The sequence below is a fragment of the Chrysemys picta genome, chromosome 10, assembly GCF_011386835.1.
Source record: "Chrysemys picta bellii isolate R12L10 chromosome 10, ASM1138683v2, whole genome shotgun sequence".
NCBI lineage: Eukaryota > Metazoa > Chordata > Testudines > Emydidae > Chrysemys > Chrysemys picta.
Window position 1 is genome coordinate 44064135 of NC_088800.1, and position 17480 is coordinate 44081614.

Here is a 17480-nt window from a genome sequence, read left to right on the forward strand (position 1 = left end):
AAACCTCCTCTTGAGTTTTCCTTCGAGGGTGGGTTCCAGCTCTCCATATAACTCACTCAGGCACAGGGAAGAAGATGAAAGGGGTTCTAGTTCACTAGAAATAAGCCAAAGTGCAAAACAGCTTGTCTCCCTGACCAGTCTAGCCGTGGATTTGTTCAGTTCCAGTCCTGCCTGATGGAAAATCCTACAGGACACTACACGTTTCACTGCACAGTCTATCCCAGACTCAGTGGAGGGCAAGACCTGAAGCAGTGAAAGCGCTAGTGAAGAGATCCAGGGAAATTCATCAGGCTAGTGAAACAGAAGGAAGAACTTGACTTATGCAACCAAATGAAATGTTTGTCTCAATGGTTAAAATCTTTCACGTTCGTTTTCCTCACCATTTTCTGGTTTCAAACCTTCCCAGCCGCTAACAACATCAGCTGTTTACTTCAAGCCTCTGAGCTTACACTTGATGAAGAACCAAGGCTGGCGCCATCACAGCTGAGTGAACTGGAGAACCCTTGAGAATCTTGGCCTCTGATTCTCAATGCATCCAAACGTGTGGCAACTGGCCTGGGCCTTGAACAAGATTTCCAGAAGAGAAGAGGCCGAAAGAGGCAAACACTCCATGATGAAGACAGGCCCACCACGTATGACCGTGAAAACCAGGAAAGCAAGTTCAAGGTTCACCTTTTAACGCTACTGTACATGCACTTATCTGCAAAATTACAAAATCTGAAGCAGCTGAAAAAAAAATCAACAGTGTTGGAACCCGACTCCAATTGATGCCAATTCCAGCACCACCAAAGCTCGGGAACTATCCAAGTGCTCCCTGAGGGATTCATAGAAGAGGATTTTTTATTGCAGGATCTCACCTTTTAAACAAGCTGAGAGAGACACTGCTTGGAAAAAGTGACTTCAATGAAGTTGTTAAACAAGTTTTATGAGAAAGGGCTGCCCAATGTTTTCCCACAGCTACGTTGTGCTAAGGATCTTCATCTCCATGCCGATTTCGGTTTCTGAAGGAGAGTGGTGAGCGCTCCTTGAGCCAGTTAGCCCTGATAAAAAGCTACCTCCAATCTACAAGAGGCCTGAGTGAGGATGTCAACAGAGCGCAATCTTGCAAGGAGCCTAAATTATGACAGTCATAAATGCGTCTGCTTCAAAAAAACCTGAGAAAGATAAATATGATGTGATTTGTCTTTTGTCCTCACAAATCAGCTTGAAAGTTTTCAATAGTATTCTTCTGAAACTCCCTCATCTCCATGGTCATTTTTGGAAGGGTAGGGGGGTCACTTTCAGATTTTGCCCTGGGCCCCCCAAAACCTCTGCGGCCCTGATGTGGAGACCCAAAACTGGAAGAGAAGAGAGGGGCTGAAGATCATGTTGTCAGAGCTGAGGAGGGGCCCCAGCACTGGAAGGGAGTGGGGGACAGAATGAAGTAAATTTGCAGTTCAATGTACAGGAGTCCAGGACTGGACTAGCAAGGGGACTACAGGTCAGGACTGAGGTTCATTGGCCAAGTTGGGGGGATGACTAATACAGCCCCTGTGTGCACTAAACCCGCCTCTGGCTGATGCTTATTATTCTGTCTCTCTCCTAACACTGAATTCCCCCGTGATGGGGTGCTGCCCTGGAGCACGCCTCCTTGTGGTCCTTCTTGGCCTTGCTGCCCTGGAGTGTGCCCCTTGTGGTCCCTTGTGGGCTTGCAGGTACTCTGCCCACCGACCCGGCTCTGGTTCATCTGATCAGTTACCCAGGTCAGATTACTTCAAACAAATACCCGCTTTGCAGGGGCTGGTTTATTAACTCTTTTTACAGGTTTCAACCCACTGCTTTAGTCTCATGAGTTCACACCCACTCTGGATCCACGTAAAGCCTGGCAGGTTCCTTCCCCTTTCGGGTGCCCCTAGCCCTCTTCCTGGAGCAGGCTTGCACTTTGCGCCAGCTTCTCCTCCAGCCCTCTTTTCCCCAAGCAGCCTCTTTACCTTCAGCCTCCCAGGGGTCAGCAGACAGAACTGCTGGTGCTATGGGGGAGGAGACAGAATTTATATTGGTCCTCTTCCCAAAGTTCATCCCAAATGGCTGAGAGAGGGGAGATCCTTGCCCCACCCACTTCTAAGACTCCTGGTCGTAGGCCCTTAAAGACACGGTACTGGGTTTCCCCGCTAAATACTACTTATTCCTGGGACCACTTCCTCTCTGCCAATGTCTCCTATTTCCTAGGTCCTTGCATACATCAGACTTCCCCAAATCTTAAAGGGCCACAACGGGACAGAGTGGGCTGACTCCTGGGCTCTACTGTGATTTAGAGGACTGACTGCCCACCATCACACGACCCCAGAGCGTGAATGAAAATTTGGGAGCAGACCAAAATGAACCCTTCCTCTCCCCCCCCCCCCCCCGACAGCGCCACGTAGCAATGCCAGGCAGGGCTGGGACACACAGGTGCTGGGCCCAGCCTTCCGTTTTGATTTGGGACTTTTTTTCTTTCCGTGTTATTTTGTACTGATGCTAAGCTACATGCAAACACTCCCTACAGTCTTGAGAGAATGCACCGCCAACTGCTGGGTCCCTTGACCCCTCTCCACTGAGGAGAGGAAATTCAGTCTCCAGGATCTCTCTGCTGAGGTTAAATCTGATCTTTCTGCTGAGGTTAACCAAGGAATGTGCTAGTGATGGGGGCACCCACCTGCCACTCAGGAAAGGGACTGATCCCATCCCCATTTCACACACAGGACCCAGCAGCCCGGAGACCCCCCTTCAGAAGTGGCCCCCAGTTCTGAGTGCACCCATTGCTGAGTGCCCAGCTTGTGATTCTGAGCCACCCAAAATCAGCGGCTAGTTTTGAAAATGTGTCTTAGTCCCAAGCAGCCCGAGCTGGGGTGGAACTAGCGACCTGGAGCCATGCAGAGAGTCCCACTGTGTGTGCAAACAGTGATGCATCCCCCAGCCTCCTTCCAGAAAGCCTGAGTCCCAGCTCAGTGTGCTCACACTGTTGGCACCAATCATACTGTGCCCTCATGCCAAGCTCAGAGACGCTTGGGCCACCAAGTTGTCAGCAATCCAGCTCAGGGCAACTGAGTCACGTCTCTTCCACACCCCAGGAGATGCTGCTGGTTGGTCGAGGTCACAGGTTCAGATCAGTCAGTGTCAGCAGGAGCTGGCGCTCATTCCAATCTCTCTAGCTGGTGGCGGCTGTTAAATAGAGAGCTGGGAGGCACCTTCGGAAAGTGCTCCCCAACCTGCTACTCCACATGCTCCGGGACTGCTCCAGCGAGCCACTTTGGAGGTAGCATCGGCCCTGGGAACAGTCCCACTTTAATCACCAGTTCAGAACCCAGAGGATTCACACCGGAAACCCAGCCCCAAGATTCAGGCTGGGATTTTCAAAGGAATTCCATGCTTCCAAGGCCCGAAGGGATCATTGTGACAATCCAGTCTGGAGCGCTGCTTCTTGCTGTGAACGGTGCACATGGGAGCTATGCAGTGAGAAACCCTAGCAGGGATCAGTTTGGGGATCACCATGAACCCCAGATGCATGCAGGGAGAAGCGCCCGTGCTCAGCACTCCTGCTCCAGGGGTAGCATGGCACATTCACTCTCCAGGCCTAGCAGCTCAGCAGCTGATTGAAGAGTCACGCTTGCCTGGAAGATTTTCTTGGCTTGAAACACCAGGGACTGCCCCTTTGAGGCACTGGGTGCTGCTGGCCACATGTCTTCTGTGCTGCTCTGGGAGATCTGGGGGGGGGGGGGGGGTTCGGGGGCGCCTGTACATTTGGCAAAGAAAGCCCCTGTTTTGGGGGGCAGGGGATTGATGGAAGCTTTCTTCTTAATTCCCCACTTTGGGGCAGTCTCCCTCCAGACTCTCATTGGTTGCTGGCAAGAGAGGAAGGCCCCCCCACTCCCTCCTGGGTACTTTGCCCTTCGTTTAGAGCCCTTCCAATACATCACTCATTAGCCATGAGTCATTCGCAGGGCCATAGAAAATGAAGTGGACTAAACAGCGAAGCAGAGACCCAGGCAAAAAAGCCTCCCGCCACACACATGCCCCACCGGAGCGCGGCAGGGGAGGGCGCCAAGCCCGACCGCGGGCCACTCTCCCCAACCGGCCGGAGCGCCGGGGGGAGGGCGGAAAGCCCAGGCAGGGCTCCGCTCTCCGCGGCGGCTGGAGCCGGAGCACTGCGCCGCACCGCCCCCCTCCAGGTGCCGCCCCAAGCACAAGCTTGGTGGTCTGGTGCCTGGAGCCGGCCCTGCCTGCGGGGCATGCAGCCGGGTCCAGAGAGCCATGCTCTGAGCCTGCTGGTGCCAGGGCGAAGCCAGAGTGACTCCACTGAGGGGGAAGGCTTTACACCAGGCTGACTGAGCTCAGAATGCAGCCCCTCAGGGCACTGCCCCAGACAGGAGCTAGTGCACTGCTGGGGGGGAGGGGTGTCCCCTCCCAGTGTGCAATGGAGTCCCATGCAGTGGGTGGGGCTGGAGGATCCATCCCTTCATGGCCTCCTGCAGAGTGTGGCCATGGAGCAGCCTGGAGAGGAGGTGGCTGTCCTGAGAACTCCACCATGTCCAGCCCAGCTGCTTCTACTGCCCCCATGACACACGCTGAGTAGGGGCCAGGTCATGGGGAGGGTGTCGGAGCATAGAGCTCCACAGATGCTTATAGTAGGGCAGGGTCTGGCCCAGACAGAGGGACCCTTGACTCATCGGGATCCGGCAATGCCCTTTCACTGGTGTGAGCCATGGGAGAGAGGAGAGAAGAGAATGGCTGGACGGCAACGTCTCCTGCTGGTTCCACTGGTCACAGCACACTTGCCAGTGCCACCTGTTGGCTCCCAGTGCCCCCTGGCCCCTCGCTGGGGCCTCCACTGAACACTAGCGTCACCTCCAGTCTCTCATCCTCGCCGCGGCTCTCAGATGCTGTGCCTGATGCTCCCTAACTCCGGGGCACCAGCAGGAAGCCCTGAGCTTTGGTTCTGAAGAGCCCTGAGTTCCTGCTGCCTGTCCGCCCCCCACTTCCCACCCCCCAAAGCAGGCTCCCACCAGCCATCTCCCCTGAGAGCATAGCAGAGCTCGCTGCTCTGCTGTCACATAGACCACAGAGCCCTGTGTCACTGGGTTGTGTGTGTCTCTACGTGACACAGTGCAGCCTCCTGCCCAAGTCTGGCTTCCCTCTTGTTCGAATTCCAGCTCCCCCTAGCTAACTACCTAGCAGCAGCGTGGCCTAGTGAGCAGGGCTAGGACTTATGCCAGGTCTGCCACTCATCTCCTTGGGCAGATTCTTTCTGCTTCCCCTCCCACCCTTTGTGTGTTTTGCCCGCCAGGGCTTTGGTGCAGGGGCGTCTCTCCTTCTGGGTTTGGCCAGTGCCTAGCCCAGCGGGGCCCTGATCTTGGCTGGGGCCCACAGGCGTGAGTTCAGTAAGAACAGTGCTCCCCTCGGATCCGCGCCCTAGCTCTGCCAAGAGGCCCAGGACTTCCTGGGGCAGGGCTCTCTTGCCGTAAAATGCAGGGGCCCTTTAAAGCCGCAGCTCCTCATTTCCCTTCTTAATCTAATCTGCCCCTCGGAAGGGAGCTGTGCGGCTTTCCAGCGCACCGCTGAACGCCCGAACCCATTGTGAGCTCGCTGGTTTCCCAGGGCCGTGGGTGGGCACGCTGGGCAGCCACAGGACATTGGCTCTCGCGCTGGGCACTGGCCATGGGCTCAAAGGGAGAACACACTCCGAAATCTGGTGTTAGCAGGTTTGTGGGTCTCAGCCTCTCCCGGAGTAGTTAGTTTGCCACACCCTCAGCGCACAGCTCTGCAGGCTGGGAGGCTTGGCTCAGGACAAGCCCAGCAGGGCACTGTGGGTCAGGCTAATGCGCAGCAGTGGAGCTGTGTGTGGGACCCCAGGACTGGATTAACAGGGGGCTACAAGGAAGGACTGAGGACTGAGGTGTTGTGTGAAGGCACAGGATGAGACTAGCAAAGGGGTGCTGCAGGGCAAGAGTGAGGGGGATGGGCAGCGCTGGGTGTACAACCACAGGCTGGCATAGCAGGGATGGTGCAGATCTGCAGCAATGCCGGGGCAGAGCTGAGCAGGGGGCGTGGGGTACCTGTATACACCTGTCCCTGCCAGCTGCTCTGATACTGCCTTGCCCTCCCTTTGAAGAGTGCCCATGGGGTGGCTGGGCTAATGCCTTGTGATGGAGGCTGGACACAGCACTCTTCCTGGCCATGCCGAGGGCACCAGGCTTTGGCACTGGGGAGGGCAACAGGCCATGCAGGGAAATCATCGCCCCACCCTAATCCCGTCAGGTCCCACCGAGGATTGGGGCCAAGACTATGGAGCAGACGCTCGGGCTGGAAGGGTCCCAGCCACCCGTCACAGCTCCGGGAAGCCCAGATGAAGTCAGCAGCCCACAGACCAGGGCAGATGTAGAACTGATGAATGAAATTGTTTTTAATTGTTCACTTTATTAATGTAACTTCATAAGTAAAGTTTTATGAATGAAACAATATTCATTCATAAAACCGGTTACCCCAATAACTGGCTAATTAACAACTAAAATGCTTGTTAAAAGCCATAGCTGTTCAGTCAGCTGCCTTTGTAAGTTTCACTATCAATCCAATTCCTGCTTAAATCACTGAGACTTGCACTGTTTCCAGGGCCGGCTCCAGGCACCAGCCCACCAAGCATGTGCTTGGGGCGGCACCTGGAGGGGGGCGGCGCGGCGGGGTGCTCCGTCCCGAGAGCGGGGCCGTGACTGGGCTCGCCGTCCTCCCCGCGGCGCTCCGGTCGCCGGGGGCTCTCCGCCCTCCCCTCGGCACTCGGGCCGCCGGGGAGAGCGGAGAGCCGCGGCGGGCTCTCCGCCCTGCTCCCGGCACTCTGGCCGCCGGGGAGAGTGGAGAGCCTCGGCCGGGCTCTCCGCCCTCCTCCCGGCGCTCTGGCCGCCGGGGGCTCTCCACCTTCCCCCCGGCGCTCTGGCCGCCGGGGAGAGCGGAGAGCCCCAGCCGGGCTCTCCGCCCTGCTCCCGGCGCTCTGGCCGCCGGGGAGAGCGGAGAGCCCCAGCCAGGCTCTCCGCCCTGCTCCCGGCGCTCTGGCCGCCAGGGAGAGCGGAGAACCCCGGCCGGGCTCCCCGCCCTCCTCCCGGCGCTCTGGCCGCCGGGGAGAGCAGAGCTGCAGCGGGCTCGCCGCCCTCCCCCCAGCGCTCTGGCCACCGGGGAGAGTGGAGAGGCTCGTCCGGGCTCTCCACCCTCCTCCCGGCGCTCTGGCCGCTGGGGGCTCTCCACCTTCCCCCCCGGCGCTCTGGCCGCCGGGGAGAGCGGAGAGCCCCAGCCGGGCTCTCCGCCCTGCTCCCGGCGCTCTGGCCGCCGGGGAGAGCGGAGAACCCCGGCCGGGCTCCCCGCCCTCCCCCCGGCGCTCTGGCCAGTGGGGGATTGCTCGGTGCCCTCCCCTGCCGTGCTGGCGGGGGGGGGGGGGCGGGGCGGGGCGGCAGGTGGCTTTTTTGCCTAGGGCGGCAAAAAAGCCAGAGCTGGCCCTGACTGTTTCAGTATTGTAACTTCTGTTCACCATTTATTACACTTGCCTACAGTGTAACTTCTGTTCACTGTTTGCCATCCATTATACTTGTCTATATTGTAACTTCTGTTCACTGTTTGCCAAATTGTAATTCAAACCCCATTTTAAAACGCTTACTCCATTTGGTAAGGGCTTGCTGCAACCTTCATTTTTGCAAACCCTGCTGTAATCTTATTAGTTTAGTTTAGATGTGTGAATAAGGTATGTATGGATGATGGAATCAACCTCCAGCCCCAGCCTGTCCTGATTAAATAGAGTTCAAACACCAGCGGCTGAAGATGCAGACAAGAGCCCTAACAAAGTAAGAATGTTAGGCCAAAAAAATATGGAGTACAGAACACTGTTTGGCCAGCTTAGCCAAAGTTAGGCTAACTGTAGTTGCTGAGCCATTCCTGTCTCTCTGTGAAACATGAGGACATGCTTGCTTGGGCTACAAAGAATAAGATAAAGGGCGGGGGGCTGTATTCTTGTACCAAATGTACTAGGAACGGTTTGTTTGGACATATGGAGACTTGCAGTCTCCACTCCCTGTTTCTGTTCTTAACTCCCTACTTTCTCCTAGTTTCTAGTGCATGACGAAAAAGCTGATAAGAAGCTGCTGAAGCATCATGAACTGTTTGTACTGTCAAAGAACATAGATATGCATGAATATTAGAAGCTTTTAACTAGTAAAGGGGGGGATTGGGTTGCTTTAACTATGACGCGACGGAACTGTCTATATAATCTCACTAGTTATTGTAATCGTGGCTGGTTCTCTCTGGAGACGGGCCGCTCTCTATTGTTGTGTGCACTCTTCAATAAAGAGCTTGTATTGGACCTTGCTGGTGTTGCCTGTCTCTCACTCTGCGGTCAGACAACGAACCTTGCCGTCTGGGTTAAAAAGTCCCCGACAAATTTGGCGACTCCGCCGGGACTCGTCTGACTCTCCAGTGCGGGATCAGACTCCGAAGCAACGCAGCGCGCATCCTCTGGCTTCGAAGAGCCTTGCCCGGTAACCTGATCCCTGCATCGGCGATAAGGCGAGTTCTGTGAACCAGCTGAAGCCCGTAGAAACCCAGCAATGTCCACCTACCCATTGAGTAGGATCCAGGTCTTCGGGGTTCGAGTCCCTGGGGAGGTCAGGTCTTCGGGGTTCGAGTCCCTGAATAAGGTAAGCGATCGCCGGCGAGGGGTTAGAGTCCCCGGGAAAGGGGTTAGAGTCCCCAGAGAGGGGTTAGAGTCCCCGGAGTAGGGTTAGAGTCCCTACAGGCTAAATGGGACAAGTCGGCAGTAAATGCCCGGGGGACGCCCCGTTGTCTCTGGTACTTAGAAATTGGAAGGATATCTCTGGAACAACCGGTTTGACTAAATCTAAATGAGAAACTTATGCCAAATTCAATGGCCTTCCTTTACTACTCATTTGTCCCCGTCTAAAGACTGGCCAAGGTGCGGAACCTTTTCTGTTGACAGGATGGATTCCCTCAGGAATATCCTGGTGGATCTTAGACCGGGACAAATGGATTATTTATTTGTATGGTATAACTATAAACCAAAAGAAAAACTGCTTTCGGCCCCAGCTGGCTGTGGAAAAATATAGACAAAGGCAAACCAAAGGCAGTACAAGTTACAGTGCTGAGATTACATTTGTAAAGCTTAACTATCCAGTGAGATCCAACAGTCTGCCTTTGAGACCCTGGAGCTGGCGTAGTTTGGGGACGCTGAAGAAACCCCAGGCAGCCGGCCTGGACTGGAATCTCTGAAAGAGATGTCGCAGGAGACCCCAGGGTGTAAAAGAACAGCCCTCCCAAGAGTGAGAAGTTAACTCTATAGTTGCTAGAGGGAATTAAGCAGTGAAACTTGGTAAGAATTTCTGTAAGTAATCCAGGCAAGAAGTTATTTAAGTGGAATTATTCGACTATGAATACGTTAGTCTAATTTGCTGAAGAACACTCCTGCTGTGTACAATCTGTATTTTATAAGTTTAAGATCAATTGGTATTGTTTAAAGTTGCAAAACCGAAAATACTTTTGCCAGGCACAGGAAACTAGTGTTGTTTAAGGTATTTAGCATTTAATCCTTAAAGTGACTTAATGCTACAAGATTTAAAATGTTTTAAATAAAGACCAAAGGTTGTGGCTGCAGCAGGGTAGTCAAAGCCAGAAGAATAAAAGATTTAAATTTTGTTTTTGGGTAACAAAATAGCAGATAAAAGATCTAGTAAAGAGAGAGAAGGACAGTGCCCCTGGCTCTGTGTGGTTGAGCTGACACTTTGCTGTGGGTGCATGGAGATTTTGTAAGCATAAAAGAAACAGTTACACCTTGTGTAGAAATTAATGTGGCTAGTGTTGTAGAAATTGAATTGTGGAGAGGATGTGCATTTTCCCCAGAACATGTGCAGTGTATATTGTAGTAAAGGTAAAAGAAATGCAAACCTACCAATATAGGTTGTGTTGTCTTTTTCAGATCACTGTGTGTTTGAAAGCAGGAGTTAGAAGTAAAAGGCAATCAAAAGTCTGAGAAAGTTAATTGTGTCCTTTTTTTAAAGTAAATCTTTAAGCTGTGGATAGCTTTGGATCTGGAAGCAAGCCAGAAAGCATCTGTATTAATGCAATTTTCTAACTAATAAGGTAGAAGCCACTGAAACCTGGGCTGCCTATAAAACAAATACAAGGAAATATGGGGTAATTCCTCTGTTTTGCCTAAAATCAACAAGAGTATGTGTATATAAAGGAAATATTTTAAGTAATTAATGTCTTTCAGATCATCACCGAAAATGGATGCCAGCTGAACAGCATTCAAGGTACCATGCATTTACTGGTACAATAGGAATTATTCTATGTCCTGTCTTGTGGTGTTTGTCTTGTGGCCAGAATTGTTGTGTTTAATATTTTCATAAGACAGTCGAGTTCAAAATTAAATAAAACGGTTAAATACAAAAGCAGATACTTGTTTTATTCAACTTAGAATACAAAGTGTTTGAATAAATCAGGAAAAATGTAATATACTAAAGTCTAATACATTTGCTTAAGTAAAAAAAAAAAAAGCTTAATTGGTCAGATCTTTTAATTGAAAAAATGTTGTTAAAATTTGCATATCAACAGTCTTTGGAAGCAAGGACATGGAAGGTTAACCCACTCCCCATATTGCACATGGGATCCTTCTGGCTACCTCAGATTTCTAGCCAGAGGGCTGGGGAGGGAAGAAAGCTATTGGACACCTGAGGTTGTACCGAGTGGACTCCTCAAAAGTGGGTGTGCTTGTCCTGGTTTGTTGCTCCAAAGCTCTGTATAAAAGTTATTTTACTGGAAGGGTGTATATGGCATACATTGAATAATAAGACTAATGTACTGTATAATGGCAATGTGTATGTGTTCATTGTTGGAAAAAGTGTATGAGTGAAAAGTGGAAGTTTCCTTTGTAGGTTAAAAGAAGCCAAAAAGGAAAGAAGGAAAAAGAACAGAACAAGTTAACTAGAAAAAAAAATAGCTAGCAAGCTCAGTCTAAAGATAAGATGCTGGCCCATCCAAGGGCACTGCCCACAGCTAAGACTTGGCTGACAGCCAAGAAAAGGGGGGCCTGAATGTGCCCAAGCAGCTGTAAAATCTGCAAAACACTGCCAGGCATTAATGAAATGTGTTAAGTTTTTCTCACAGGTAAAGAAGTGCTACCTAAAGACCGTAGCAGCCCTGCCATTCATTGAAACCAGGAGACTGAGTCTACGTAAAGTCCATCAACGAAAGACTGCTTTGACCATGCTAGAAAGGCCCTTTCCAAGTCCTGTTAACCACCAACACTGCTGTAAAGTGCCAAGGACTGCCTACCGGGACTCATGCTTCTCACTGCAAAAAGACCCCTCCACCTCGGGAGGACTCTCCGACTGATGATCAGCCTATTCCTCCTTCTAACTCTGCTGTGCCTTCTGGACAGCAGGGAAAAGAAAAAAAAAGACAAGGTGAAGTGCTAGTAACCTCTCCCTTGTCCACTGACAGACCTACTGTGCCTTTGAATTTTTTTCTAAAAAAAAGCAAAACCCATTACAGGGTAATGTGCTAGTAACCTCTCCCCTGTATGATGCTGAACCACACTGTTTCAGAAAAAGAGAAGAAGGAACACTCGCTCCATTAAAACCACCAAAGTCCAGGAATTCCTGACTACAAAAAAAAACATTAAGAACTGACCCTGGTGAAGAAACAAAGAATTATACACTGGCAGGAAGAAACTTGTGGGACCCATGCTTGGGAATATGGTTTTGATTGGATTTTGGGGTTTATTCTACAGGCTGCGCCCTGTGTTTTGAATGAGTCCTTCAGCATGTATTGCCCTCCCTAATTGGATTTTAAATGCAAAAGGGGCTGCTATTAGATTAGCACAACAGAGGGCTTGGGTTATTTCCTCTAGAAAAAAAAGAGACTTAACCGGATCCCTATAAAATAAGGCCAATAGTACAGCAGCAGTTTAAAATATTTTTAAGAACCAAAAACATAATAAAAAATTAGGGCAACTAAAGAAGGCCACAAGCCTTATTTGTGGAGCACAGCTAACCCAAGTACAAGCTGGAATTGGTGAGTTACATGTTATCTCCGCCCTTAGTACTATGACCCAGAAGTTGCTAATAGAGATGGTATTAAATATCACTAAGCCTGGGAAGGCATTGCAGTGGGATCTAGCATGTTCAGGCTTGGCCCACTGCCCTTACAGACACATCAGGAGTACCATCTGATCTGTGGCCATAAAGAAATACTTGGAGACTTTCCTGGTGGAAGTGCGGACATTCTCAATGCTCCTTCCAAGCATATGGACCGGTTAGGGAGGTGTGGGCTCCCACATACCGAATCCTGCCGGGTACATGGGGAGGATGTATGTGAGATTGGGTAATTCACCGAGACATCTGGGAAATTAGACTAACGCCGATGCCCTGGTGGACTTGGCAACAGCTCAGAGAAAACTAAGGCAGATGGTTCTTCAGAACCACTTGGCTCTACATATTTTACTGGCCTCTCAGAGAGGAACATGTGCATTAATTGGACAAGAATGCTGTGTGTATGTCCCAGATGTTTATAATGCCACTTAAGAAAGAAAAAACCACCTTATGGAGGTAGCAAAGGACCATGGAGAGAAGCGAATTGAATCCTGGTGGAGTAACCTGTTCAGTTGGATTCCAGATATAGGTGGTTGGCTCCATAATGTACTCCGAAGCGCCGTTGTAATTATATGCGGCTTACTGGCCTTGTATGTTATGATAAAAGTTGGACGTTGGATGGGCGCCAAGGTGTGTTCTGCCCAAAAGTAACCAACCCCAGTCTTTCTGCTCAGTAGTTGTCCCAGGAGTCCCTCCAAGGTACTCCAGGGACAAAAGGGGGGACTGTTAGGCCAAAAAAATATGGAGTACAGAACACTGTTTGGCCAGCTTAGCCAAAGTTAGGCTAACTGTAGTTGCTGGGCCATTCCTGTCTCTCTGTGAAACATGAGGACATGCTTGCTTGGGCTACAAAGAATAAGATAAAGGGCGGGGGGCTGTATTCTTGTACCAAATGTACTAGGAACGGTTTGTTTGGACATATGGAGACTTGCAGTCTCCACTCCCTGTTTCTGTTCTTAACTCCCTACTTTCTCCTAGTTTCTAGTGCATGACGAAAAAGCTGATAAGAAGCTGCTGAAGCATCATGAACTGTTTGTACTGTCAAAGAACATAGATATGCATGAATATTAGAAGCTTTTAACTAGTAAAGGGGGGGATTGGGTTGCTTTAACTATGACGCGACGGAACTGTCTATATAATCTCACTAGTTATTGTAATCGTGGCTGGTTCTCTCTGGAGACGGGCCGCTCTCTATTGTTGTGTGCACTCTTCAATAAAGAGCTTGTATTGGACCTTGCTGGTGTTGCCTGTCTCTCACTCTGCGGTCAGACAACGAACCTTGCCGTCTGGGTTAAAAAGTCCCCGACAAGAAGAATCCACCCTAAAAAGAAAAGGTACAATAAAAGGAAGATCAAAGGCCGGTCCAGTCTGAAAGTCATGTCTGCAATTGACGGGTGATCAATCACCAAACCTGAAGGCAGCATGACACAGCAAGACCTATAGACTCTGGATTCAAACTAAAGCCTACAAAAAGGATGGGTGAGATGGAAAACGTTGAAGGAGGGTAACATTCTGCTGCCAACATGGAAGGGCATTGGTGCATGCCCAACAGAGACCCAGCTCGTCCTTGTGCCTGGCTTTCCTGGCCAGTTAGCCGCCACAAGCTACGAACCCAAGCTGCAAACTCAAGCCACAGACTCAAGCAGGACTGGTAACTATGCAGCAGCTGCAGAACATCTGATGGGTGTGTGTATGTAAATGTGTGTGTGTGTGTGTGTGTGTGTGTGTGTGTGTGTGTGTGTGTGTTTGTGTGTGTGTGCATAGATATTAGGTATAATGTGTGTGTATAAGGATTAAGATATTAGTTATTGGTCATAAATCAAATTGTTATCATAATAAATGTGGCATCTTTATCTTGTCCCCTTTAATAAGATCCTGCTAGTTTTTATTGGTATAACACAGAGCCCTGGTAACTCAGGCAGGAGGAGGTGGCATGTGGCACCCAGCCCAGGTAGCTGTGAGGCAGAGACACCCCTTGGGATTCCTGAGCCGAGCCACCTCTCCACAGGGCACCTGACTGGAGTGGTGCAGTGCCGTGCCAAGGGGCTCCTCTCATGGCTCTGGGGAGGAGATCCCAGAAGGTCCCACTTCACTCTGAGCCCAGCGGCCCGGGCACTAGGCTACAGACAGGGCACTCAGCCAGAGCTGTCCCCAAACCTATCAGCACCTCCCTCCTGGCACCCTGGTTCTCCGCCTTCCCCCAGCCTCCAGCGAGAGCAGCTCCACGATGTCGTGAGGGAGGCTGTGGCTGGCCCAGGCCTAGCAGCGGCACCCCAGAGCATTAGTGGTTGGAGCAAGGCCCAACCAGGTCCTTCAGCTCACTATTCGTCACGAGGCACCACCTCAGCTGGAGCGTGACTGGCTGCCCAATCCCCAGCCTGTGCGTACGGCAGCCTGAAAACCTCCACACAGCCAGCTGGGGCGGCACGGGCCCAACCCAACACTGCCAGTGTTGCTCTTGCCTATGGCACGCCCAGCTCTGGCACCTTGCCCCCCACAGCATTCACCCTCTGCTTCCTCAGGGAAAGCCCTCACGCCCCAAGAGAGACACTCCTCTAATGGCAGTTTTGTATTCCAGGAGTCTCAGCCCCTCTCCCTTCCCAAGGACCCTGCCTCATGTGCACCCAGCTTATTACCACCCTCATAGAATATCAGGGTTAGAAGGGCCCTCAGGAGGTCATCTAGTCCAACCCCCTGCTCAAAGTAGGACCAATCTAGGGTTACCATACGTCCGGATTTTCCCGGACATGTCCGGCTTTTTGGTCCTCAAATCCCTGTCCGGGGGGGAATTCCAAAAAGCCGGACATGACCGGGAAAATAGGGAGGGGTCGTGGGGCTTGGATCCGCGCTGAGGCCAGAGCCGGAGCCGCTGGGGCCCAATCCGAGCTGGAGCCACCAGAGCCGGTGCCCATGCAGAGCCGGAGCCAGCCCGCTTGGCCAGAACCAGGGCCGGTGCCCCAGGGCCTGAGCCGAGCTGGAGCTGGCGCGCTCGGCCGCACCTCCCCGCCCCAGCTTACCTGCCGCCTGCCTGTTTCAGGCTTCCCGCGAACATTTGATTCGTGGGAAGCAGAGCGTTCAGGGGAGGGAGCGGAGACTTTGGGAAAGGGGCAGAGTTGGCGTGGGGCTGGGGAAGAGCCCCTTGGAGTGTCCTCTTTTTGTTATTTTAAAATATGGTAACCCTAGACCAATCCCCAGACAGATTTTTGCCCTAGTGGCCCCCTCAAAGATTGAACTCACAACCCTGGATTTAGCAGGCCAAGGCTCAAACCACTGAGCTATCCTTCCAGCCCAGCCTGTGTGAGACCAGGCCGGGCCGGGCCATGCAGCTGTCCCTGCTCACAGGTCGACCTTGCTAAGCGCTGAGGATGGGCTCTCTGCCCTGCGGGGATTCTCAAGTCAGGGGACTGAGCCACTGTCCCAGACTGGCCGCCTCTCCGGAGGAGTCCCCATATCATAACAAGCATTCACACCACCACCCATAATGAGCGTCCACACACCCTGCCCTCACCCATGGTTAGCACCCCCCATACCCAACACCCATTGCCCGCAGCCCTCAGCTGCCACAGGGGAATGTTCCTTGTGCTCTGGCCGTGCTGAATCAGACGTCACGTGTCCCCTCCTGAACATGGGGCTTGACGCAAGCAGCTCTCAAGGTAGCCCACATTGGTATCCCAGTGCCCTGTGGCCGAGGCCCCTCCAGGTCAGGTATTGCAAAGGCCCAGCAGGAGTCTCTGCAAAACATTGCTGATACCGAGCGGGCCAGCCCTGGCAGGAAGGGGCCAGCCATAAAGCCAGTGGGTGCTGCGGGGCTCTGCCCCTCTGAACATCAGGTCCTCAGTGTGTCAAGCCGGCACCCAAACCACTGGCCACTTCGGACTAGCTGGCCCTAAACTCCCAAAGTCCTGTCCCAGCATGCATTGGGCTTAATGGGCACCAGGGAGGGACTCTCTCGGGGGTCCCCTCTGCTTTGTTTGGCAAAGGGAAACTGTCCTGGGCATACACGTGCTCTCGCTCTGTGCAGCACCTCGCACCCTGACTTGATCGGGGTCTCTAGGCACTGTGGTAATGCAGGACTGAGTCTGTTGTGCACCAGGTTGGCGCGGGTGTGTCCAGAGCTCTGTGACTTTCCCATCACTTCGGCCCCATGGCCCCAGGAGCCATGTCCTGGGGTGGGGGGGCACCCGCCCCCAAAGTCTGGGCACTCATGGAGAGAATCCAGGCCATCAGTAATTTTAGGGTTACCATATCTAACAAATAAAAAAAGAGGACCCTCCACGGGCCCTGCCCCCGCCCATTTCCCCACCCCAGCCCCGCCCCACTCCGCCCCTTCCCCGCCCTAACTCTGCCCCCTCTTCCCTCCCACTCCCAGCCACGCGGAAAGGGCTGCCCAAGCGCTACCGGCTTCACGGTTTGCCGGGCAGCCCCCAGACCCTGCGCCCCCGGCTGGCACTTCCCCAGCGCAGTTGGAGCCTGGGAGGGGAAGCGCCCAGCCGGGGGTGCAGGGTCTGGAGGCTGCCTGGCAAACCGTGAAGCCGGTAGCTCTTGGGCTTCGGGCAGCCCCCTTGCCTCCGGACCCTGCGCCGCCGGAGCCCGGGAGGGGAAGTGCCCGGCTGGGGGCGCAGGGTCCGGAGGCATGGGGGCTGCCCGAAGCCGGTAGCGCTCGGGCAGCCCGGCTCTTAAACAAAGCCGAAGAGTCAGGGGAGAAGCAGAGCCGCCGCGGCCGGAGGCTCTGCTCCTCCCCTGACTCTTCGACTCTGTTTAAGAGCCGAGCTGCCCCAGCGCTACCGGCTTCGGGCAGCCCCCATGCCTCCGGACCCTGCGCCGCCGGAGCCCGGGAGGGGAAGTGCCCGGCCGGCGGCTGGGGTCCGGAGGCAAGGGGGCTGCCTGAAGCCCATAGTGCTCAGGCAGCTCGGCTCTTAAACAGAGCCGAAGAGTCAGGGGAGAAGCAGAGCCGCCGCGGCCGGAGGCTCTGCTCCTCCCCTGACTCTTCGACTCTGTTTAAGAGCCGAGCTGCCCCAGCGCTACCGGCTTCGGGCAGCCCCCATGCCTCCGGACCCTGCACCGCCGGAGCCCGGGAGGGGAAGTGCCCGGCCGGCGGCTGGGGTCCGGAGGCAAGGGGGCTGCCTGAAGCCCATAGTGCTCAGGCAGCTCGGCTCTTAAACAGAGCCGAAGAGTCAGGGGAGGAGCAGAGCCGCCGCGGGAGGGGAAGTGCCTGGCCGGCATTTTCCCGGACATGTTCGGCTTTTTGGCAATTCCCCCCGGACGGGGGTTTGAATGCCGAAAAGCCAGACATGTCCGGGAAAAAGAGGATGTATGGTAACCCTA

General features: G+C 53.2%; 1 long non-coding RNA gene across 1 annotated transcript; it reads left to right on the forward strand.

The window, feature by feature from the left end:
* Positions 1-7845: 7845 nt before the first annotated feature.
* Positions 7846-13392, forward strand: LOC135973778 (uncharacterized). The gene is made up of 2 exons (XR_010590803.1): positions 7846-10316; positions 11170-13392. It is a non-coding gene; the product is annotated as an uncharacterized LOC135973778 (long non-coding RNA).
* The last annotated feature ends 4088 nt before the right edge of the window (positions 13393-17480 follow it).